The sequence below is a fragment of the Carcharodon carcharias genome, chromosome 25 (assembly GCF_017639515.1).
Source record: "Carcharodon carcharias isolate sCarCar2 chromosome 25, sCarCar2.pri, whole genome shotgun sequence".
NCBI classification, from domain to species: domain Eukaryota; kingdom Metazoa; phylum Chordata; class Chondrichthyes; order Lamniformes; family Lamnidae; genus Carcharodon; species Carcharodon carcharias.
Window position 1 is genome coordinate 21,980,930 of NC_054491.1, and position 25,067 is coordinate 22,005,996.

Here is a 25,067-nt window from a genome sequence, read left to right on the forward strand (position 1 = left end):
GTTCACCAGGATGATCTCCGGAACAAAGGGACTGAGCTCCGATTACCGGAAGAACGCGAGTTTAAATCGGCAGTTTGAGAATTTTGAATTCAGTTAAAAACAGAATCTGTAAACAGAAATCTGGGATCACTAAAATCTGTCGCTTTGTCATCAAAACTTTAGGGAAGTGAGCCCGCCGCTCAGACCTGGTCTGGATCTTGCTACATTACAATTTTGCTTTTACATTACAATAATGATTGCACTTTAAATATACTTCATTAGGACATCCTGAACATGTGAAAGGTGCATTGAAATGCAAAGACGTTCTCTTTAAAAATTTAAGAGGAACCTGTGGGTACTCTTTCTAGGCGCTATATAAATACAACATGGTTGCCCGTTTAACTGCAAAATAAAGGTAAAATACTGCCGATGCTGGAAGTCTGAAACAAAACCAGGAAATGTTGGAAAAGCTCAGCAGGTCTGGCAGCATCTGTGGAGAGAGAAACAGAGTTAACAAAGAAAAGTCATATAGGACTCCAAACCTTAACTCTCCACAGATGCTGCCAGGTGTGCTGAGTTTTTCCAGCATTTTCTGTTTTTGTTGTGACCCTTAACTATCCTTATTTGCATCAAGCCATTTCAAGGCATCAGCTCACCACCACCTCCTCTGGGCAATAAATTCTGGCCTTGCCAGCAATGCCCATATCCCGAGAGTGAATAAAAAGTGACACTCGGCAAACCTGGGTTTGTGTTCGCCGGAGATGGGGTTAAGGGATGATCTGGCTGAGATGATAAAGTTAGTGAAGGGAAATGGCAGGGCCAACAAGGAATGCCCCTCCTCTCTAACAGAGAAATCTATCATGCAGGAAAACAAATTTGAACTAAGTCAGTTAAAAGCAAATCTAGAAAATATTTCTTTGCACAAGAGGCTGTGAGATTGTAGGAGGTACTGGCCCACAGGTCATTGGTACAGGAGCAATTGAGGGAGAAAGTTACTTACAAAAGAGGGAATTAAAGGGATATTGAGAAAGAATGTGGAATTGGGATGAGTAACAGATGCCAGAGTTAATAAAGTGGTCACCTGAATAACTGACTCCTTGGAGCCTATTCCTACAGGAGTCCCGAGAACCTGGTTCATTTCTTCCCATTTCCTTAGCCCACAGTTGCTGAGACCCAAGCAGAGTGTAGCAGAGACAGTATTATTACTGAAAGCCCTATATGAAGGGTGGGGTGTGTAACAGAGAGAATATTAATGGAAGTAAGTAGAATGTTGAACAATACAAAATGTCAAAACAATAGACAGGTCAGGGGAGAGGTCAAAGAAAGAAAAAAAAACTTGCATTTATATAGTACCTTCCACATCCTTAGGATATCCCAATTTTACAGTCAATGAAGTGCTTTTGAAGTCTAGCCAGCATTGTGAGGTTGGAAACACAGCAGCTAATCTGCAGACAGAAGGACCACACAGTAACGGCCAGAAATGGAGCTTTGAACGAAATCTGGATAAGCTGTAGGTTTTTATTACTTTCTAAACAGGGTGCCCAGCATAGAGAGATAAGATAGCAAGCAGGCTGAAAATTAATTTAAACTATATCATGAGTGTAAGCCAAGGGCATATAATGGTGAAACAAGTCAAAACAGATTTAGGATTGATGTCAAGAGGTTTTAGTTACAAAGAGTAATCCACACCTGGAATGAGCTCCCAGATAAATCAGTGAAGGCAAAACCGTGGTTGAGGGCATTGACCTGACACGTTAACTCTGTTTCATGCCCCACAGATGCTGCTTGACCTGCAGCGGGATTCCTCCATTTTCTATACATATTGCAGATTTCCAGCATCTGCAATGTTTTGGCTTAGCATTAGTGAAAGTCCTGCAATCATTTTAGCATCAATTTAATGCTGTGAAGGGATTGGGGAGAATGAAGGGAACTGTAGGATCTTTTCACTGGAGGTGGATGAGCTAAGATGGATTGAATGGTCTTTCTCAACTTTATCCTGTGAGAGCCTTATGATACGGGGGCAGGGATAACAGAAAGAAAGCAATACAAGTGAAGACTGAATATGAAGGGAGGGTTATAACACAGGGCTGGATTTAATTGCAAATAATTTTCTTTTACAAGTGATTTGTGTTGAAGCTCTAAGGAAATGAGTACCATTTTGAGCATCTTGTATCTGTGTCAGACACTCCCAAGTCAAGTATTGGATATTGTGTTATTGGTTCTCCTGTAATCAGTCTTCAAGAATGTATTCGGATCTCAATCTCAGGAGAACACCTCTGATATCAGCAGTGGGACATTTGCCTTTTCTCCATCGTGAGGCTTCTCTGAGTGAGATTGCTAGGCGAGCGAAGGATTGGGATCAATCTTCCCACTATGGGGCCCATGTCAATTCAGGCTTCAGATCACGCATACGCACCTCACGTAATCACTTCGGAAGGAAAAACAGAAAGGTCACCCACACCTTAGAAAATAAGAAACTGAATGAGCGGAAGAGCAAAGGCATCTAGGGACACAGGTGAACAAATCATAAGCAGAATCGCAAGTCAGCACAGCAATTAAAAATGCTAACAAAGCACTTAGATTTATTTCTCAGGTATAGAATTCAAAAGTAGTGAAGTTATGTTGTATGACCCTGATCAGGTAATTTTCACAGTACTGTGCATGGTTCTGCTCACCATACAAAGGACATAGAAGCACTGGAGAAGGTGCAAAAACAGACTCACAAGGATGGTACCAGAACTGCAAGATTATATGTATTGGGAAAGACTGAACAAATTGGGGTTTTTCCTTTAGAAGTGAAGACTTAGATTAGACCTAATAGAGGCCTTTAAAATTATGAATAAGTTGGACACGGTAGATGTTGTGAGAATATTTCCACCATTGGGACAATCTAAAACAAGGGCCATAAATACAAGACAAGATAATAACAGGGAAATAAGGAAAAATGTATTTACTTAATGGAGCACATACAGTCGTTGACTCAAATCACTTAGATGCTTTCAAAATTAAACTAGACAAGTACATGAGCAAAAGGAAATAGAAAGATATTCTGAAAGGCTGAGATAAGGTAGATAGAATGGGAGGACACTTGTGTGGAATATAAACACCAGCACAGGCCAAATGGGTTGAATGGTCTGTTTCTGTGCTATAGATTCTGTATAGTTCAATGTAATATAAGACTCTCGTAGTCAACACAGATGGAAGTTATCTATTCGAGTTCTCTGGGTTGAATTTAAACCCCAAGCTCCTAGATAAGTTGGTCCATCTTCTACACCAGTTCCAGTATCCCCGATTTCTAACCTGGTCTCTGTGACTTGCTGAAGCATTCACATTGAATTGAGGAAACTGAACTGAGTAAAATGTCTCAACCAAGACTCCAGTCTTGGTCCCTTCAATCTGCTGCTGTTCCCTCAGCCCCCAGTGGAGCCAGATTTTATTTTGCCCACTCTGGTTTCTGACCTGGTTCCTCTATATTTTTCCTGATCACTGATTCTGTGGCTGACAGGGTAGGTCAGAACACTCCACTGCTGCTGATACGCTGAGGACAGAGATCAGGACACTCATCACACATCCAGCATCATCACCCAACCACAACCGAGTTGGGAGGGACTTTCTCAAGGATTCGTAATGGTCGAGTAGGTAAATTACACTGTCCACTTCAATGGGGGATTAGAAGGTTCCTCATTTTATGCAGTCGCTGGTCTCAGTTTGAACAAGAATAGGAGGAAAAGGAGAATTCCCGCTCCTGGTCATGGTGCAGTGAGTCCTGCTGGATCATGTGCATACACAGACACTGGATCAGAATAGTACTGAGCTTGACCAATGAGGCCCTCAAGGTCAAAGAGCCCTTAGTCACTAACTGATCAGGACTTACACATAAAGAACATGCTGCCACTTAGATGAGGTACGAGAGGGTTGTGGGCACCTGTGGCCGAGAGGCAGGAATGATGGAGAAACAGTTTGACTGGGCAATGCTCAACCAATCATAAAGCCATATCCTTCCAACCATTAGATTTGAAAGCTTTAGTCTTGGCTCACTCTTGCCTCTGAGCCATAAGATTATGGTTTCAAATCCCAATGCAGTGCTGAGGGAGTGCTGCACTGTCTGAGATGTTGTCTTTTAGATGGATAGTAAACCAAGGCCCTGTCAGCCCAGGTGGATATAAAAGATCCTGAGGCACTACTCAAAGGAAAACAGTGGAGTTCTCCCCAGTGTCCAGGCCAATGCTTTTCACTCAACGAACATCGCTAGAAACACAGGTCATTCATTCACTACTTTTTATGGGGTACTGCAGTGCATAAATTGGCTATCGCGTTTCCTACAATAATGACTACATTTCAAAAGTACTTCACTGGCTGTAAAGTGCTTTGGGATGTCCTGCGGTCATGGAAGGCGCTATATAAAAACAAATCTTTCTTTTTGTTCTATGTCTGTGTACAGAGACCAACTGCAGCTCTGTAGACACGCAGCCAGATGTAAAGAATCAGTGGAGATTGTTAAAATGTATTAACACACTCCAAAAAATGATATTTATCTTAACATAGCATGCCTTTAAATAATCAGAATCGGCTTCTTACTCCTCATTAAATTGTGATTAATTTACAGTCAAGTTAAAGGGGACACAATCCTGAGTGCCAGTCTATTATTTGAAAGCAATTGGCTTATTGAAGGTAAATGGTATTGTCGTAAGCTTGAAGCAAACCAGGTTTTGATGCAATGCTACAAATTTTTCAGAAAATTCTTGGAAAATACCAAAAAAGGGAAACGTAATCTTCAATCTTCAAATGATTGTGAATCAATTCCAGTCAAATGGAGCAGAACTTCCATTTTTTAAAAGCAAATTAAATTAACTGGCGTAAAATTACCATAGAAACAGATAAGATCTGGCTAAGAATTATAGATGTGCATGGTTTTTTTTTCAATGATATTTTCTCTCTCTCCTTCAGATCTTCTGTCAGAATAGTCACATTGTGCCAATAAAACCAGACAAGAGGCTGCTTAGGGGCAATGTAGAGGATGAGAGTCTGACTGAGAGTTTGAACATTGTTTGGGCCACATTAATAGTATTTACATCACAAAAAGGGCCAGTCAGCTCAACTAGTCTATGCTGGTGTTTATCCTCCACTCATAGGTCCTTCTACCTTACTTCATCTAATTCTATCAGCATAACCTTCTATCCCTCATGTACATATCTAGCTTCCACGTAAAGGAATCTATGCTATTCACCTCAATCACTCCATTAGATGGTGAGTTCCAATTTCTAACCACCATATCCTTCCCACATGATGACCATTCCAATGCAGAGCAGAGATGCTGACAGTTTTCAGTTGGAATTGGATGATGATCTAATTTTTTGAATAAAGTTGTGGGAGATTAAGTGCATGATGCTTGACCACAAGGAGCTGCCTTGTCACATTTATCTTCCATAGGGCTTATTTCAACAATACTCACGGCCAGCTGCTGTACTTAAACACACATAGCACCAGGATATCATTGATCAATTATCCAATGTGCTCTTCTTTACTAACCTTTTCAACAATGCCTGGGTGGGCGCAGGAGGATTCTAAGGCCCTTGCCATGGAATAGTCTGAGCCTGACACAAGCTGGGATTCAGGCAATTCCCTTTCCCCGCAGCGAGATGGAGATTTCCACCATTAAAGACCTCCCCTGAGCAGTGTTGGCTCGGGTTGACAAGTATGCTTGGACATTTTCCTGGAGATATCGTCACATGGCCTCTTATTGCTCCGCCTTCACGCCCCACACTCCACCACCGTGATGATCAGTCCCTTCATTGTCCAATTGGATCTTCTCCCCATCTCCAATATTTTTATAAATAAGTGTTCATGCAAATAAACACACTTTTTAAATGCCCTTATAATTTTCATCCAGTTGTTCATAACAGGAGATTAGTCTTTAATCCTGGAAGGTTGGGAACCCTAACCTTGGTGAGTATGACAACACACTCCTGCTCCTAACTTCCACCTACTGGTTTAATACAGTAACTGTCTTCTGATCATTGTAGCGAGGTTACACGTCCTAGAATAACCCCTCAGTTTCTCAAGCGGATTGAATTCGGGTAATTTCAGGTTAGTGAAAATGTCCAAATTCATTTGAGTCATGGAGAGAAGAGGCCATTTCTGGGATATCCAACCTCGTTATTATTGAAGAGAAAACTGAAGAAAAGGACCAAAGTGCGGAATATGAAAGGGACGGAAGGAGTAGGACAGAATATGAGATAAAGCAGCAATTAGCAGATAGCTGGCATTTGGTTTATGCTTTAAAAGCTGCAGATTGTAGGTGAAGGGACATGGAGGCACACAAGGAGTTCCATAGTTTTAATGTTAAAGAATATAATAGTGTGGTGATAAAAGCAAAATACTGCAGATGCTGGAAATCTGAAACAAAAAACAAAAATTGTTGGAAAAACTCAGCAGACTCTTGTCTTTCTCTCCACAGATGCTGTAAGACCTGCTGAGTTTTTCCAGCAGTTTTTGTTTTTATAACAGTGTGGTGGTTATGTTACTGGATGTATCATTTTGAGGCCTGGACTAATAATCCAGAGAATGAGAGTTCAAATCCCATCACGGTAGTTTGAGAATGATGAATTTAGTTTAAATCGAGCTAAGGTAATGGTAAAAGGCCTTGAAGGCGTTGGATTGTCATTAAAAATATAACTTGTCTTTTAGGAAAGGAAACCTGCTGTCCTTACCTGGTCTGGGCCTATATGTGACTCCATTCCCACACCAATGTGGCTGACTCTTAACACTTGTATCAGGGTAACTAGGGATGGACAATAAATGTTGGTCATCTAACCTAAAGCAGAATAAATCACAATTAAACAGTTAACTCTAATCTGCATTTTTTCTCAAAACCTGGGGAAAAGGCTAAACCCACTTTTTTATTTGCTCCAGGTTTCAGTGCCTAATCCTCCCGGGTTAGAAGCAAAGTTCCCTCCGTTCTGCACCTTTAATGTTTTAGACTCATGTTGGTGCACGTGGTTGAACTTGTCCGCACAACAGATTTTTTTAAAACATTGAGGCAGTTGGAAAGTTCGCTTTTTCTGCCTACTTTTCATTCCTCAATTTTACCAGATATCCAATTTCAAAGGCCAACTCTGGCAGGAATCCTAGATCAGGGGTATAGTTCAAACTATACGTCTGTGAGTCATCTCCAGCCCGTCAGCCCAGGTAACTCAGTCCTACTTGGGATATTATTTCTTACTGGTTGGTTTGTTCTGATGCCAATTTGTTGGCCTGGAGATTTGGAAAGGCCTTCTCCGAAAGCTGTAGCATCATTGGTGGATGAATCTGATTCAGATCAGAGAAAGATTGAGTCAACGGAAATGAAAACTGGGTGGTGTGTAAATAGCCTGCTGATTCACCACCGCCCAAGATGAGTTAATACCCCAGAGAGCAAGAACTTGCATTTGTATTGCACCTTTCACAATCTTAGGATGTCCCAAAGTGTTTTACAGCCAATTAAGCACTTTTTGAAGTGTGGTCACTGTTATAATCCAGGAAACATGGCAGCCAATTCTCACACAGCAAGATCCCACAAACAGCAATCTGATCTTGACCAGTTTTTTTTCTGTGATGTTGATTGAGGGATAAATATTGCCTAAGACACAAAGGAGAATTCTCCTGCCCTTCTCTAAATAGTGGCCATGGGATTTATTGTTTACCTTACAGGGCAGATGGGGAGATGGTTTAATATGTCATCTGAAAGATGACTCCTCCTTCAGTGCAGCTCTCCCTCAGTATTCAGCCTGGACTGAGTGCTCAAGCTTCTCTGTTAGTGTCAGCAACCTGACATAAAGTACATGAAAATTAAGGGGTGGATGGAGTTAAATGTTAGCTCGGAGGCTTTAAGATACATGGCCCATGGAGACAAAAAGTTCATTTGAAAAGGGTCTTTATAAATTAATTCTCCCTTTAAATAAAATTGTCCATATGTTGTTGAAACATCATCTCTATCTCCAATGATTTTTAAACAAAGCAACTTGCTTTACATTAACATCAATTTTTAGGGTTAGAATTAATGGAGATGCTTTTAGGGAGGAATGTTCGCACCTGTGGGCTTTCAGAATTTCTATGGTTTCCTCTAATTAATAGATCTATGCCATCTTTGTGGCCCCCTAATATCCATTTTATAATTTCCCTGACACCACCTTAGAAAAATAAATGGACACAACAGAGGATTAATGTTTGAGTCTCATCCAAATGGTAATCTGTTAATTGATCCTTTTAACGGCTCCATTTAGCACCTCATCACTCACTCAGTAATCACACTCAATGACCAATTCATTGCAGTCAAAGAGCCAAGGGATTTAGAGACACAGTCTCATCATTACAAGGTACATTTTGGGAGTCGCATCATTGAGATGATGGGCAGAATCGTCCCAGATTTGTACTAAGTGCGGTACCGGGCAGGAAAGAAAACATTTACCTGCCAGCCACAATGGCAGATCTTCATGCCGTATTATCCCAATCCCACCTCATTAATTATGCATTCCCGGGAAACATGTTGCTTCGCTGAGGACGGCCTCCAATTCACCTGCCATGCCATCCCCTTGCCATTTCCTCACACCAGGCACCATATGTAAAGTGCAGCTGCACGCACACCGCTAAGTACATCCAGCCCAGGACTGCTGCACAGAGGACATGGCCCCGAAAGGCAAGTCGACTGTGGCCCCCCCGATTCAGTGACGCATTCCTGGGAGGCCTTCTGGACACAGTTGGTGCCCACTGTGATGTCCTCTACCCCCTCTGGCTGCAGGAGGTCCATCAGTGTCAACACTCCAGCTTGGGAGGCGGTGGCAGAGATTGTCAGTGCTAAAGATGCTAAGGAGAGTGCAGAAGAGGATAAATGATCTCCTCCGTGCCACCAGGGTAAGGCAACAATCTCATCACTCTAAACTCTTACACTCACAAGCCCATCACACATTCACTGGCATCTCACTCACTGCCAGCTCAAGGGACATCACCAATCTCTCTCTCACACAAGCCCTCACATCTCCATCTGGCCTCATCTCCTCTGGAGACTGCCTCCTCAGCCCTCACCCTCTTGACGTCATTTACACACATCAACATGTGTCCTCGGACACACCTTGGGATACCCCCTTCTGCAGTAATGCCCTTGCCTTGCAGCCTCTTCCCTTGTCCGAGACCACTTCTCCCCCTTCCCCAAGCAAGCCCTCGCCCCGCAGCCATTGAAAAGCCACCCAGACCTTACAGCTGGTCTCGTAAATAGAGACATGCCCGTGAGCTCCCCCAAAGGTGGAGCCTGAGAAGCCTGGTGCTGATGACCGCGAGTGCTGCAAGGAAGGCAAACAAACCTCGAAGTCCCGAGAGAAGTGTGGCTTGCTAAGTGCTCGTCGCTTATGTTCAATTGTGAAACATGTCACTGTGCAATGATATGGACATATTTGGATGATCCAGCATGGGGGGCTGATTCTGGCGAGCTGGGCTTATAATGATATGCAGATGTATTGCAATGAAGTTCCCAATGTGTGGCGGGGGAATCATGGCCCACCATTGATGGACAGAGCAGACGATTGCAAACTGGTTTCATGATGGCATGAAACAGATTTTTGGCCTTTCCGCCATATTGTCCGCTCATGGCCACCATGATGCCCAATGCCAGTGGGCATGGAAAATTCTGCCTGATATGTTGTTTATTTCTGTCCTTGTTTTCATTTTATAAAAATACCAACAGGATCTCTATGGTATTCCTTAAAGTGAGTTGGAAGATACTCTGGTTCAGCAGGTAGCGCTCTCACCTCTGAGTCAGGTTGTTGATTCAAATGCCACTCCAGACACTTAGCACATAATCCAGGTTAACATGCCCAGTGCCAATTCTGAGGGAATGCTGCACTGTCAGATATGCCATCTTTCAGCGAAGATATTAAACTGAGGCCCTGTCTGCCCTCTCAGGTGGATGTAAAATATCCCATGGCAATATTTCAAAGAAGAACAGGGATTTTCTTTCTGGGGTCAATATTTATCCCTCAAGCAACATCAGTGAAAAAAATATGCTTGCCTCAGTTTCATGGCGTGTCAGACATTAGTTACTGAGAGCTTCATAGAGCTTTCACCAGCAGCGTAGCGAACATCAGAACTCAGGTCCTGATCCCATACCCTTTCATCTGCCCCAATTCTGCAGCAATTCTGAGCTTAGGCTTTGATAAAAGGCGGGAGAGGATCACTTAGCAAGAGGCTTTAGAGTGAACCTGCACAACACAGACTAAATTCAACTCTGGCAGGAATCGGCTGCTGATGTATACCCCACCCTTTTCTTCCCATTATAGCCAATTGGATGGTTGTATAATGGGCAATCATTCCATTGCCACCTGTTTGTGCCCTGCTGAAATTGAGATTTACATCTATCATTACCAAACTACCCTTACATTCACCATTATGAAACCAACTCCTTCACATGTTTCTCCATCAATTTAAACAACACAAGAACAAAACTGTAAATTCATGATAATTCACAGGGACAATTATATATTTTGAAAAACAGGTCCTGCATTTATTTTTCTCAAATTTCCACTAACTCTGGCCATTGTGCATCCCTCACTCCCTTCATCCTGCTATTGACAAGCATGTCTTCAAAGGTGTATACCCTAACGTTGTTATTCCTTCCTGAACCTCTCCAGCTCTCTTTCTTCCCTTAAGACAATCTGTAAAACCTTCTTATTTGATCACGATTTTGGTCACCCTGTCTCAGTAACTCCTTCTTTGGCTTGGTGTCAAATTTTGTCTGTTTACGCTAAAGTGAGGAGTCTTCGAAGCAATTCACTACTTTAAAGGTGCTATATGAATGCAATTGCTGTTGCAACAGGAGGGTGGTTGAGAGGGGGTGGGGGGGGGTGGGGGGGGGTAGTTAAAGGGCATTAGGAAACTGAAATTGTCCAGAGAATGGGATAAGAAGTCTACCCACCTCATGGCATCTTAGCACATCCAGGGGCAATATCAGAAGGTGATCTCAACCAACGCCAAAAAAGAATCCAGATGATTGGGTCAATTATTTTGTTGCTGTTTGTGGGAGCTTGCTGTGTACAAACTGGATGCTAAACTTACCCACAAAACAATAATGGCAACACTTCAAAAGTAATTCATTGGTTGTGAACCCCTTTGGGACATCCTGAGTCTGTGAAACGTGCTATCTAAACACATTTTTTTCTTTACCACGTTCTGATACAAACAGAATTTGTAAATAAGGTGTCAGCAAGAATTGCACCAACACCTCAATATCCGAGGAGGTTATCCCTGGATTGGAAGGGGTTTAGGATTTGAGTACAGCCTAACTGGTTCTTTGCACATAATCTTTGCCTCTGGAACAAATTGCACAGCCAGTGCCTTAATACCTCACTGCTAATGGATCAATAGGAAGCAGCATCCTGAATAGGGACATGGTGAATTCATCAGCCTATCCCCAGTCTTAATATATGAAGTGATGGGTTGGATTGAATAAGGTTTACCTAGTAATTTTAGTTTAAACATCTGCGAGGGTGTCTGCCAATAAATGCCACACTGGAGTCCCATGTTACATATAGAACGTGACTATGAAACACTTCTCTCATTCCATATGCATCATTTACATGGGCTCATTCTCACCCATCTCGGTTCTCCATAGTGAACAGTAGCAACTAGCATTTTTAGCAGAAACAAGTTAGTCAATTAAGACTCCACAGCATTCATTCATTCTCACATCTGCACATTTCCACGTTTGCTTGCTGCCCTCTTGGGAATATTTCCCTCCCCAAACACCATCATGTCTCTCGGGGTCATTAATAACCTCAGTCCATTATTATCGATCTAACCTCCAACCCTGTTTCCAATCAAGACACTCATCCAATTAACCACAGTTAACTATTAGAGAGTAACATGTTGGCCACTGTTTACATAGCTTCAAGCTCAGCTCAGATTTCTTTACAAAAATGGGATAGGGGAGGTTATGGTTTAACGTTGGCCAATGATGTAAAGTGAGTGATATGGACTTTACTACCCATTGATTGTCCTGCAATAGAGCCCCTTGACTGGAATTTTGAATGTCAAGGGGTGATGACTGAGGTTTTCAAGGTATTAAGGGGAACAGATAGGATAGATAGAAACTTATTTCCGCTAGTCTAGAGCATATAATCTAAAAAATTAAAGGCAGGCTTTTCAGGAATGAAATTAGAAAACACAGCTTCATGCAAACTCTCACAAATGACAATTGATGCTAGATCAACAGTCAGTCATAGATTTGAGACGGATAGATTTTTGTTAACCAAGGATATTAAGGGATATGGGGCAATGGCAGGTATGTGGAGTTAGGTTGCAGATCACCCATGATCTCACTGAATGGTGAGACAGGCTGGAGGGGCTGAATGGTCTCCTCCTGGCCCTATGTTCTTCCCAATTTTCTCTTTTGTTGATTTCAATGTAAATGTAGATCAGATGTGGTATATCATGGTGGCTAATTAATTTTCAGCCAGTTTACACTCTCACCCAGAGTTAAAACTGCCAGCAGCCAACGCAGCATATTTGAAGTATAGTGATCAATCACACTGTTGTGTGTGACCAGTTTTTCAGTGCGCAGTACCTTCAGCTTTTTATTGCGCAGCCATATTTAACACAGAACAAGGCTTGTGTGGTACCTTCCAGTTTGTTACATGTCCCACACACGTGGGCAATTTAGCAGCAATACTGATAGGTCACTGTTCTAATAGAGAAAACAAAGCAGGTAATATGTACACAGCAAGATCCCATAAATTAAATGTGATAAATGATTAGTTGTGTTGGTTGTGGGGCAAATATTAGCCACCACACCAGGGAAGCTTCCCTGCTCTTCTTCGAACTTTTGTTCTTTGAGATGGGGGACTCAGTTTAATGTCTCAATCAAAGGACAGCATCTTTGACAGTGCCGCATTCCCTCAATCCTACGTGCCCTAAATAAAGTGATAAAGCTTTAACAGTTCCAAGGGAAAATGCTATAAAGGGCTTCAAATGGTATTAGCACACAAGGGTTAGGAAACCAGACGAGATAGGTATCCTTGTCTCTTATACAGTAAGTCATGTCGGAAACTGTGACTCGATGGTTGTGAGGTGAGGACGTGGTGAAGCTATGCCTAATGCCTCCCCTCCTGATGGCCTAGCCTTTGACATCTGAAAACGTGAACACTTGGGAGAGATACCAGTGATTTGTTGGACACTTCAGGCAGAGTTAGCACCTCATGCAGGGTTAGGGGTAGAGGACAGCAATTCAACAAATACAGGACTAAAGGGGAATGAGATGAAACATTCAGTGGCTAGAAATAAATGCAAAGAGTTCCGCAGAAAACTTGGGAGGTGGAGGCTGCTGTGTGTTGAATCGTGAATCCAATCTTATTGGCAGAGTTCTGGAACAGATCAGCAACCTGAACCCCCTCTGGGGAATAATCTATGGTTCTGGAGCTCTAAAGGGGCAAGGGGTGTGGGATTAGAATACAATATTTTCACTGAAATACTGAGTATTTTCAGGCATCAAAGTGAGCCCAAATCTAGAGTTTGATATTGTTTGGTGCTCTATAAGCCTCAACTATCTCCATTAACTTTCAGTTCAGTATCTGATTCTACAACGCGTGTATTGGCAAAGCCGTAAGCTTATAATACCCTTTCAAAAGGAGTATTTATTACACTAAAAAAAACCTTATTTGGGTTTCCAACTCTAAAATTCCTCCACATTAGATGTTCAAGCACTGACGGGTGTGTTCAACTCGGACAGGCTGTTGCACTAATACCCAGAACAGGACATCGGTGGTGACAGGATTCGGGTTTCGCCCAAACCGCAATACCTTTTAAATAAAATGACAAAAGAGTAATACTTCATTCTGAATCAAAGGGGCGGGAGGTGATTTTAACCTAATTCAGCAGGCAGTAAACCCATGGGATGGGCAGGAATCCCACGGGATGGGCAGTAATCCCATGGGATGGGCAGGAATCCCATGGGATGGGGGTGGGAATCTGCTGAAAAGTGAGAAAGAAAGATTCTATTTAACAAAATGCCTCTTGGGTGGTGGGGGCTGCGATTCTGTGAAGACAGGTCGAAGATGGGATACATGCTCACTGCCAATCAGAAATAGCGGGCACACTACGACAATTAACTCTCTGCTGCCTGGTTTTAATCTCAGGGACCTTTCCAGACAGTCTATTCAATAAGATAACTGAGGGGGAGCTCAAGAAGCAGCCATTGCACTGGGAGATCAGAAGTACAGGCAGGAGAAGGAGAATCCTTTCTCCTAGTGTTTAGACTCAGTTTGGCAGGCTAAGACTTGAATATTTCAATTGGCGGTAACAGAAGATCTCTAAATGTAACTGCACTGAGATTGGAACAAGGTCTTGAGGTGTGTTTGAAGCAAAGAGCATTGATGCATTAAGGAGAGGTTTCGCACCCACATGAGGGAATAGAGGTGTCTAGGCAGCAGAGCGGGAAGAGATAATCAAAGTGAGAGAGGACTCTTCTGGAGCACAAACACTAGCATAGGGCAGTTGGGCTGAATGGCCTGTTTTTGTGCTGTAGGTTCAATGTAATATATTATAATTCAATACTGTTTAAAACATTCCCTTACTTTGGTCTTGGTAAATGTAGTTTGCAGTGGAAGGAGCCTTATGGATCAGAAGATGTAGCAGACAGAAAAGTTTCAGCTGCCCATATTAATTTTTCTTGTTATCCCACATTGTGACCAACCCTTCCGCTTCGTTTAATGGAAGAAATTTTGTGCAAATCTCGTGGGAATTTGTCCCTTGATTGGTAAGTGCATTGTCAAGTGTAGAGCTGACCATGCAAGTTTGCAGCTGTGGGCAGCTGTTAGGATGCAATATTTGGCCTTCACATGCCTGGGCCAGGGCAGGGAAAAATATCCAGCCAGGGCTCCTGCAACCTAGATGCTGAGGGAGAACAAGTATGGTCTTCTTTGTGAGGTTCCACTACAATGACACTCACCATCAGTTTGGATTGAACAACCGGGACTTGGGCAGGTCACCTTATGATATCCATATCCAGGAGGCTGCACCCTCAGGGGGAGGAGGAGAAGCAATTAGGTTGCGGAAGGGGTAAGGCTTTGTTGAATGAATTCCAAAGGATGGTTCCCCTTTAATATATCAATAAATGTTGTACAAATTATATTTTTTTAAAGAAATCTTCTTTAACAATCACATGCCCAGTTGAAGCCCTTTATAACATTTTGTGATAACTCACAGCCTCAGCTACAGGACAAGTCACTCACAGCATTCCCTGTGAGGAAACAAACCAAATGAAATATCACTGTAAATCAACAAATCAACCCACTATGCTATATCACAAGCTCTGATATCGTAGACAGCCTCCCTCACTAACTCAATACATGAAACCCAATCTTTTTAAGTACATAAGAAATAGGAGCAGGAGTAGACCATTTGGCCCCTTGAGCCTGCTTCGCCATTCAGTAAGATCATGGCTTATCCTTCACCTCAACTTCATTTTCCCACCCTATCCTTACTGTTCAAAAATGTATCCATCTCAGTCTTGAATAGATTCAATGTCTGAGCCCCACAGGCCTCTGGGGTAGAAAATTCAAAGATTCAGTGAAGACATTTCTCATCACCTCAGTCCTAAATAGCCGACTTCTTAATCTGACACTGTGCCCCTTAGTTCAGGACTCTCCAGTCAGGGGAAACAGCCTCTCAGTATCTACCCTGTCAAATCCCTTAAGGATTTTACATATTTCAATGAGATCACTTGTCATTCACCTAAACTCCAGGCAGCATCGGTGCATTTTACTTGACTTCTCCTCAAGGACAACTCTCTCATCTGAGGAAACAATACTTATAACATGTGAATGTCCCATTTTTGGTGTTGGGTTAGGAAGAGTAAACACTGGTTAAATATTGTGTTTCAACACCCCTCCTCCTCCCACCCTGCCAAACAGAATTGAATGCAGAAGTATTTAGAAGGAAATGGATTCAATGCTAATTGTCCTTTCCCTTTTGAATTCAATGGCTAGAGGGCTACGGAATCCCATCTACTGGAACCCGTTGACTAACACAGATCTGCAGTCATATTTTTATTCATTCTCAGGGTGTGGGCATCACTGACAATTATGTCTTGTTAGGCCGTTACAGAGGGTAGTTAAGAGTTAACCATATTGGTGTGGGACTGGAGTCACACATAAACCCAGACTGGGTAAAAACAGCAGGTTTCCTTCCCTAAAGGGACATTAAGTGAACCAGTTGAGTGTTTTTTGACAATCCAGTCCCTTCATGGTCATTTTTACTGATTCAGGTTTTTATTTCCAGATTTATGTTCCTGTGAAGCGATATTTTTTACCAAGTTACAGTTCCTCTATAAATAAAAGTTGTTGCTGAAACTCACTGGCGTAAATATTCCCAGTGCCTTAGTTACCAGTCCTGATGTGTGACACTGGACGCTGAGCTATTTAACCACGAGAGCTCAATCTAATCCTGTCCCCACTTACCAAAGAAACATGTTTACTGATCAACAGAGGAATTGCTATAAAAAAAGACCATGGTCCACCTTGTTCACCTTCCACCATCCTAATAGTCACATGATACAACAATAATAGAGTTGTTGACTAATCATAGCAATCAATCTCTATCAATGAGTCTACAACAGACCCAGACATAATATGGGAAAACCCCCAATGGTGAAGAGCTTTGGGAATCATAGGTTGAAAGTTACCTGTTCATCCCAAGCCATGCTACACTCACCACATGTATCTCACATCACTCGCACACTGGATCCCAATTGGATTAATGGATAGCTATCCAGTTGGAAGGTATATTTTGTTAATTATACTCCCTCCCTCATAACTAAATGGTGAAGACCAACTGTAGGGCTCCTGTTCCTGCCCTTGGTTGAGGATACTTGTTTCAACACTTGACTGGGGCCTGAGCCAGTGACCCACTGATCTATATAGTTGATTAGCATAGTTGTTGGTTATTGATCTACAGGGTCACTGGAATGAGGGCATTTGCGGGGGGGGAGAGATGCTGAGTGAAAAAGTGCAACAAGAAAAGCAAAACATCAGTAAACTAGGATCACTCCCCCCACCTCCCACAATTGTTACACGCTGACAGAAAACATTACTGTTCGAAGAATGTGGCTAAATCAACAGAGAGACCTACAGGGAATAAAGGGTTAACACTGTCACTTTAAACACCAATGCTTTTCTCTGTAAAATGAACCTTTTGAAAGATGTGCAAGGGTGATTGTGCCCCCAGTATCTTTCTAACAGGAGGTCAGATACTTACAGATTTATGGGTTTCAACCCATGAGAGCAAATCAAAGTGCTTACCATTTTCTCAGTTATCTTGGGGGTTTTATTTTCTCTGGGGTCGATTGTCCGTGACTTGTTTCCCCCGCTGCTGTTGTACGCATGCCCCAGGGAAAGCTAGGAGGTTGTACAGTTATCTCCCTTGGTATAATTCTAAACTATACAACCTACTACCTCAGCCTGAATGCACACAGCAATTGGCTCATCGACTCCTGCATCAGGGGTTCAAAGAGAAGTGGTTGTTGGGGCTGGGTGGTGAAAAGAGGGTTGGGGTGAGGGTAGGGAAGGGACGGGGGTGACTAGAGATGTGAGTGAGAGAAGGGTGGGGAAGGGGTTAGGCAGAAGGTAGGTGAGGGTGAGATTGAAGGATGGCAGAGGGATGGATTAGGGGCGAGGGACAGAAAGAGGGTTGGAAGATGTTGTATCTGTCCGAAGTTTGGAGTTTTTGCTACATAACTATGCTTTCTAAAGGGGTGGCTGGATGATGCAAACACACACTGAGGGGGAGAAAAATGGAGAAATCCATAAACATGGCCTTATTGTACTTGAGGAATTTTACAAATCCACACAGGTAGACAGACACACACAGGTACACAAGCACACACATTGACAAAGACACACACCCTCCCCAAAACAAGCCAACACCCCAGCCAACTAGTACTTAATAACTGAGAACTCATTTCAGTTCTAATTTAAAAACAATCTTTGGCAATACTGAGGCTGTCAATGATGGGAGCAAAGGGCCCAAAAGACAGTCTATTTGAATTAAGCATGTCCTATGGTTCTCTGAGCTCCTCTCTTCCCAATAGACCCAAACTCCATCTTATCCCACCCCCAAAAAGAAGACCTTACAACTGCTCTGTATTTAGTGAAAGCTTACTGTGCAGTGAACTCTCAGACTGTGGTCCAGGGAAGGTGTAAATCTGAGAGACCATCATACCATCAGGTGGATTTGTTGTAACTGTCCATTTCTGGTCTAACCTTTGTTCTAAGACACAGGTCCTTTTCTTCTTTCATGGCTAGTTCAAGAGGAAACCACATTTCATGGGGATTCATAAAATTTTATCACAAGGTATTGAAAAAAATAACCATGAGCTTCTTGGTCACTATTTCCAGAGGGGAGTAAATGACTGGTTAAACAGTTAATTATCAACAGGGAGGTTGCTTGCTGGAAGCTCTGCTGCATCACTGACTCATGGGTTGGGATTTTTACACTGCCAGCCCCACCCTGTTACAAAAGAAGAAAAGAAACAAGGATTTAAAGTTGGCCCAATTCACTTCAGTACTTGAGTAGGCTCGTGTGCAACATGAACACCAGCACAGACCAGGTGGGACGAATGGCCTGCTCCTGCCTGTAAAATTCAATGCCATATGGTTGTTCCTATGACTTGGTTCCTCTACACATGCAATACGAAAAGAGGACCCACAACACCTGCAGGGCTTATGCTCACAACTGGGACTGTCTGAGGCTGAGGCAATCATCGTGTCCATGGCTGAGAATCACCACAAGAGGTCTTTATATCCTCATGTTGGTCATTTATTGCTGAGGAAAAACTGTGTTGTCTCTTGACCATGTAGACACAGACCTATAGACACGAGCTTGTGGGGTATGCAAAACACAAGTTCGGATCTACGGGTTAGCGGCAGCTGGCTTTCAACATCTGTATCCATTTGGCTCCTTCTTTTTATTCCTTGTTTCTTTTTCATCCCCTTTACCTTGTCACTAATGCCATTCTTTCTCCTCTCTTCCTCCTTCTTCTATTCTCCTTATCTCACTTCCCTTTTTCTCCCTTTCTGTTTACACAAAGAAGCTTACACCTGTTGTGTATAAGTACAGATGTCAAAAGTACATTGTGTGCTTACAAAACACTCCCTAAACTAGAGATTTCCTTTAGTGTTGGTTGCCATTTTAAATGAATTTGCAAAAGTCACCACATCTCTCAAATAAAATCTGACCAAACTAAAAGCTTTCCAAACAATTATAAAAATAATATTAAAACTCAAAACACCAACACTGTGATCTGGTTGCTCTGTGTATGCGTGTAGGGCCATCTGTTAGCTCTCAGTTTCAACTCCTGGCATGGGATGTCATTGGCTCACCAGGCTGTGTTTTCTCTTGCTAGGCCGAGATCTGAGATCCTAAAATAGAAGTGAGAAAATAATAAATGAAATGGCGCTTTTAAACATTTCAAGTGAAATCATTTATTACTAATACTCCCAGAATGACAAACTCAGTACAATTAAACATGACAATGCTTTACGATTTCTTAAATGTTGGAAATGTTTAAAAAAAGCTCATCCAATCTTGGACATCAAATGTTGACGATTGTGCGCGTGCTGTTTAAAAAAATAAAGTTTCTTGATTTAAATTACTATCAAACATGAGATAATGTCACAGAATCAAGTGAAAAGTATGATCCCTCATCGAAGCACAACCAGTATCGGGAGAATTACTTGTCTCGATTTGCTTTGTACCATAGCGGACTCCTTGGCTAGCTAGCCAGGCTCCTTCTGCACACCAAGCTTGGAGACAGTCTTTGTGTCTCTATTTCTCTCTCACTCTCTCTCTTTTTTGTTCTTGTCTCTTCCGTAAATGTTTCCCTCCCGAAAAAGCAATAATGTCTTTGAACCAATTTTAAGTGTGGCTTACAGCTTAAATCTCTCTCACAGACACACACGTCGCAAAATTCCAAAAGAGAACGGAAACGCGCAGCTGGACTGAAGCAGCAGCACACCCCAATCCACCTACTTCCAAAAAGGCAAGCGGCTGAATTAAATGTTCTATTAAAAGCTGAGACACAGGCCTCACCTTTCTGCTTGTCCACTCTCCGTCGGAAGAACGCAAAGAATGAAAAGGGAAACACAAAAAAGCTGACGCACTTTCACAAAATCTACAACTCTCACAATTACTTTGCTTTGTGGGGAGAGAGGGAGGAAGAGAGAGGGGTCCAAATGGACCTTTATCCAGGCTCCCCCTCCTCCGCACGCTCCTCACCTACACACCCCCACCCTCCCCTATTTGCTCTCCCTCAGTCGCCAGATGTCCTGCCTCATTTTAAGATGCTTTGCCGTTTGTGACAGGAGGGCCTACCTCGTGACATGGTGGAATTCAACCAACGTGGAAAGCAGCGCTCCCAACACACTCGCTCCGAGCAGGGTTCGGGTAATTCCACATTCCGGAAAAACACAGGCAACATAGGCACAAGCTAAAGGGGGAGCCTCACTGCTTTCTGTAATCCGAAAAAGGTCACCAATAGAATTTTATCCTTTGCAAATGGAATCGGTTTCTCTTGCAATTAAATCTGCTGACTGCACAAGCCAGCTGTTTCCTCTTTCTAGCAAAAAAAATGGCGATTACTATTCTTTTGTTTCTTCCTGGCGGGATTAGGATGGAAATATTTGCCTCGGTTTTTCAACAACAAAAACAAACAACAAAAAAAATTATGAGACAAAGCGATGTGGCAGTTTTCAGACAATGAATTTTGGATCGTGCCCCCTTCAATCCGATGCTGTCCCAACCAAGCAAAACTGGCACCATGCAGTGCGTGGGCACTGCGGAATCTTACTTAGTGCAGCGACAGAACCATTTGGTTGATGGATAGCCATCAGCAGATAGGGTGAGAGGGGGAGAGAAAGATTTACAGGCTCACAAAGACTTGGGAAAGTTAACACACACACACACACACACACACACACACACGCACACACACACACACACACACACACAAACACACAAAGACTTGGCCACTCAATCGCAATCAAACATCTAATTCCCAGAGCCAGAAAACTTAGAAGGAGCCTCTTTGAGCTTTTTTTTTTCGCTCTCTCTCCAAGCATTAAACGGCAATTAAGGACGAAAGGGGCATAAGGAAAGAAAGAGGGAGAGAACGAGAATGAGAGAGAGAGAGAGAGAGAGAGTGCAAAGGGCTTAGCGTGGATCTTGGCACAATACTCGAAGCCCGACAATGTGAATTTTAATATCAGATGGTACCCTGTGAATCTTGAATGCAAAGAGAAGACAAATCTGCTTTGAAATGCAGTTCTGGTGCCAAGTAATTTTAACACTTTCGAGACAGAGGCACAGGTCAGGAAAGCAACAGAAAGGGAAGGATGATTGCAGACGGCAAACTATGCAGATGTCTGCACCCTGCCAAAGACGAACAATATGGAGTAACGTTGGCACTGTAAAGACATTAACAGTTGCCCGGCTTTGCACACATTACCCCTCACGACTTTTCCATTCAAAGTGGATCGCTTCCCTCGAGGCTAATAACTTGAGAAACACATTCTGTTAAAATAACTTTCCATTCGACAATACTGGGGCGGGGGGGGGGGGAGGTTTCAGGGGGACACCAGAGGGAGGGAGAAATGTTTGCAGGCAGACAGCAAGAATAAGAAAAAGAATCGAAAAGAGATCTGAGCCCATTGTGCCGGGTGATTTTTTTTACTAACTCACCAGGAACACCCTAACATTCCCGATGTGGGTTTCTTTTAAACATTGCGCGGTTAGGGCGAGAAGCTGAGATCTTTTAGGAAGCAGGATCGAGAATTCATTCACTGCTTGTCCTCACATGGTTGAAGTAAATAGATAAAAGGAGATGGCTTTCATTTTCAAAAATATTTTAAAAATAAAGCATTTGTATGGGTGAGTTTACAGCTGGTGGAATATATATATATATATATATTTAAAATTAATGCAATTAAAACTAACCTCTCCCCCAAACACACCTAAAAACAAACCCCCAAAAGTTGTCCAGAATCCCTGAACTGTTGTTCTGGTCTCTGCTTCAACTGAGCATCAAGAGGCAACATCTGTTTGTAAAATCGCCAACAGTGAGTCTTTCAATTTTTTTTTGGCATGCTTTTTTGAAGCAAAGAGCCATGATAGGGAGGAGAGAGTATTCACAAGCAGCCTGGCTGCAGCACACTGCCTCTCACAATCCCATTTTTTTCTCTCTGCCGCTCGGGTTTAATATGTGGCCTCTCCCTACGTGTTAACAGCTGGATTGGAGGTACAGAGTTCCAACATACCTTACCCAAGAAGGACAAGGCAACTCCTGAAGGAGCTTTTCTCCCCTTCTCTCTCGTGAAGCCAACGACTAATTTTTGTGTATGTGTGTGTGTGTGTGCGCGTACGTGTGCGCGAGTGCACGGAGTGGGGTCTGGGGGGTGTGCGCGGGGTGTGGGTGCAGTGGAGGACTGATGCTTCTTTACATAGTCTTTTCAACACCAATTCTGGCTGGGAGCGGGTGTGGGCAGGCAGAGGCTGAAAAATAACGACGAAACCTCACAGGCTTTGCCAACTCTGCAGCCAGAGAGAGAGAGAGAGAGAGACAGAGAGATAGATAGATAGAGGGAAGAATGACAGGCAGCGAGACAGAGTTAGAGAGAAATAAAACAAGGGAAAGAGAGAGAGAGAAATGAGGGGGAGAGGGGGAAGAGTGGTAGAGAGTTGAAAGGGAGAGAGGAGAGAGAAAAGAGGGAAAGAGAGCGATACAGAGTGAGAAATGGAAGGAGGAATGAGACAGAAATAGGAGGGAGAGAGAAAACAAGAGAGGGGGGAGTGCTATAGAGAGATAAATGAAAGGCAGAGAGAATGTGAGACAAAAATGAGAGGGGTGGGAGAGTTAGAAAGAGAAATGAAAAGGGATGAGATGGAATGAGGGAAACGAGAGGAAGGAGAGAAAGAAAGAAACAAGAGGATGAAAGAGAGAAAAATGGAAGGAAGAGGGAACAAGGAGAAAGAAAACAGAGAGAAATGTGGCAGAGAGAACAGAATAATTTGAATACTGAATGCTCATAACTGCGATACAGCTAGCGTCAATTATTTACAAAAATGGAGGAGTGTAATTCCTGAGAAAGAAAAGCAAAATATTGTCTACAAAACACATCAAATATCCTGGTCAGATGAATTTATACTCCTAATCTGTCCTCACAAAAATCAAACGCGTACAAAATAACCAGGCATGTTACTATGGAGATTTGTGTAAACTCTTGAGTATAGGCATGAGTCTTGGCCTTTCCCCCATATCCCATCTTGCATTCTGCTCACGGATTACTGCGGCAGTATTACACCAATCATGGACATTAATCTCGAGCTTCAAATGTGCTGACTGGGAATGAAGCAGCTAGGGATCATTTTTCAAACTGAAAACCTAATTTGCAGCATCTCTCTCTCTTTCTCATACACACACACACACACACACACACACACACACACACGCGCGCGCGCGCACAAAAGGGAATAAAAACTAAGGGCTTGCTTGGGCAAAGGAGGATTCAAGCTGGAGTACGGTGCTTGTGAGAGTTGCTGGCCTCCCCTCTGCCCCCAACTCCCTGCCTTCCTATCTCTGTCGTCTCGACTGTTTGATCAGCCATGCAATCACACGGCCCAGTACTCCATGTCTGGTGCCAGGCAATTGAGATGCCTGAAGAGCCACCCGCCATTGTGCAACAGTGTAGGACCCACTAATGCCAAGGGACAATGAACTGTCTAGACCCTTGCGGCCTGATCAATGGCTTGAAGATACCAAGTCATCTGAAGGGGATATCAGCCAAATAAAACACCAGGCAGTGCAGGATAATAATTCCCAGATTATTATCTTCTTTGCAAATGGATAGGCAGAAACATAACATTTTAGAACAAATCACTCCACCACTGTGTTCCAAATCCCATTGTGCTTCTAACAGCATAATTAACACAAGGCATTAACATGTACAGATACCCAATTAAATTGCAGAGATTATTTGTGGCAGGGCAAGGGTATTAGAATGAGCATCACTGTCTTGTATTAGTATATCCGAGGGTGGAATGTTGCCAGAGAATAACTCCAGCCTCTAAAATGCGGGAGCATTTACAGTCGAAGGGTGTGAAAGAATGGTGGCCTCTCTCTCCTGCACCCTCACCTCCCTCAGAAAATTCCCCAATGTGGCTCAATTTACAGGAATACAATTATTTATCTTTTTAAAAATCATTCTGAGATTGCTCTAGTCCCTGCACAATGTCTCCCCATCCCCTTCTTTCTATGTTGAATTAATCTGCAGCGGTTCAAGAAAGTGGCTCACCACTGCCTTCTCAAGGGCAATTAGGGATGGGCAATAAATGCGACGCCCACATGAATATAAAATTTAAAAAAAAAAAATTATGTCTCTCTCCCGACACAAACACACACACACACAAATATCTTAATTTTAAGCATCAAGGCTGTGACCTTGGCCTTCAATCTCACACTCTCATATCTTGATGCAGTGCCGATTGCTTGAAACGAGTTTAAAAAAAATTCAAAAAGAGAAGGAAAAAAAAAAGTTGTCTGGAGCCAAACTCTTGCCTTCTGTGATTTAACAGTGAACAGCGCAGGACAGGCTGGCTGCATAGCAACCTGAGATTGGCAGGCAGCCAACTCATTTCACTAGCAATTGATCGTGGCTCTTAGCCATCATACCGGGGCCTCAAAGACCAGTACCATCATGCATCTGATATTCACAGCCTGGCGTTCTGCCAAAGATAAATCCTCTATTAAAAAAAGAGAGAGAGAGACAGGAGGTGGAGAAATAGAAAGAGAGACAGAGAAGACGAAAAGCTGTTAAATGCTGATTTAAAATAAAAGATAATACCTGGCCAGGCAGCATCGAGATCTCTGTGCTCTATATATGTATATTTTTCTTTCAGTTGTCACGTTGGTTCACATGACTTCAGTCTTTTCTGTGTGTGCCCTGGCATTAAACCACTAGACTAAGCACTGGACTGCGCTCTGCTATGCACTGTTTCCTAACCTTAGTTAACTCTCCTCC

At 42.8% G+C, this 25,067-nt stretch overlaps 1 long non-coding RNA gene across 2 annotated transcripts; it reads right to left on the reverse strand.

The window, feature by feature from the left end:
* Positions 1–1,483: 1,483 nt before the first annotated feature.
* Positions 1,484–25,067, reverse strand: LOC121269508. Of its 2 annotated transcripts, none has more exons than XR_005941361.1 (3): positions 24,891–25,067; positions 19,290–19,415; positions 1,484–2,440 (listed from the first exon to the last, which is right to left on the reverse strand). It is a non-coding gene; the product is annotated as an uncharacterized LOC121269508 (long non-coding RNA). The 2 variants fall into 2 exon arrangements; XR_005941362.1 differs by lacking the exon at positions 24,891–25,067 and adding an exon at positions 22,313–22,366.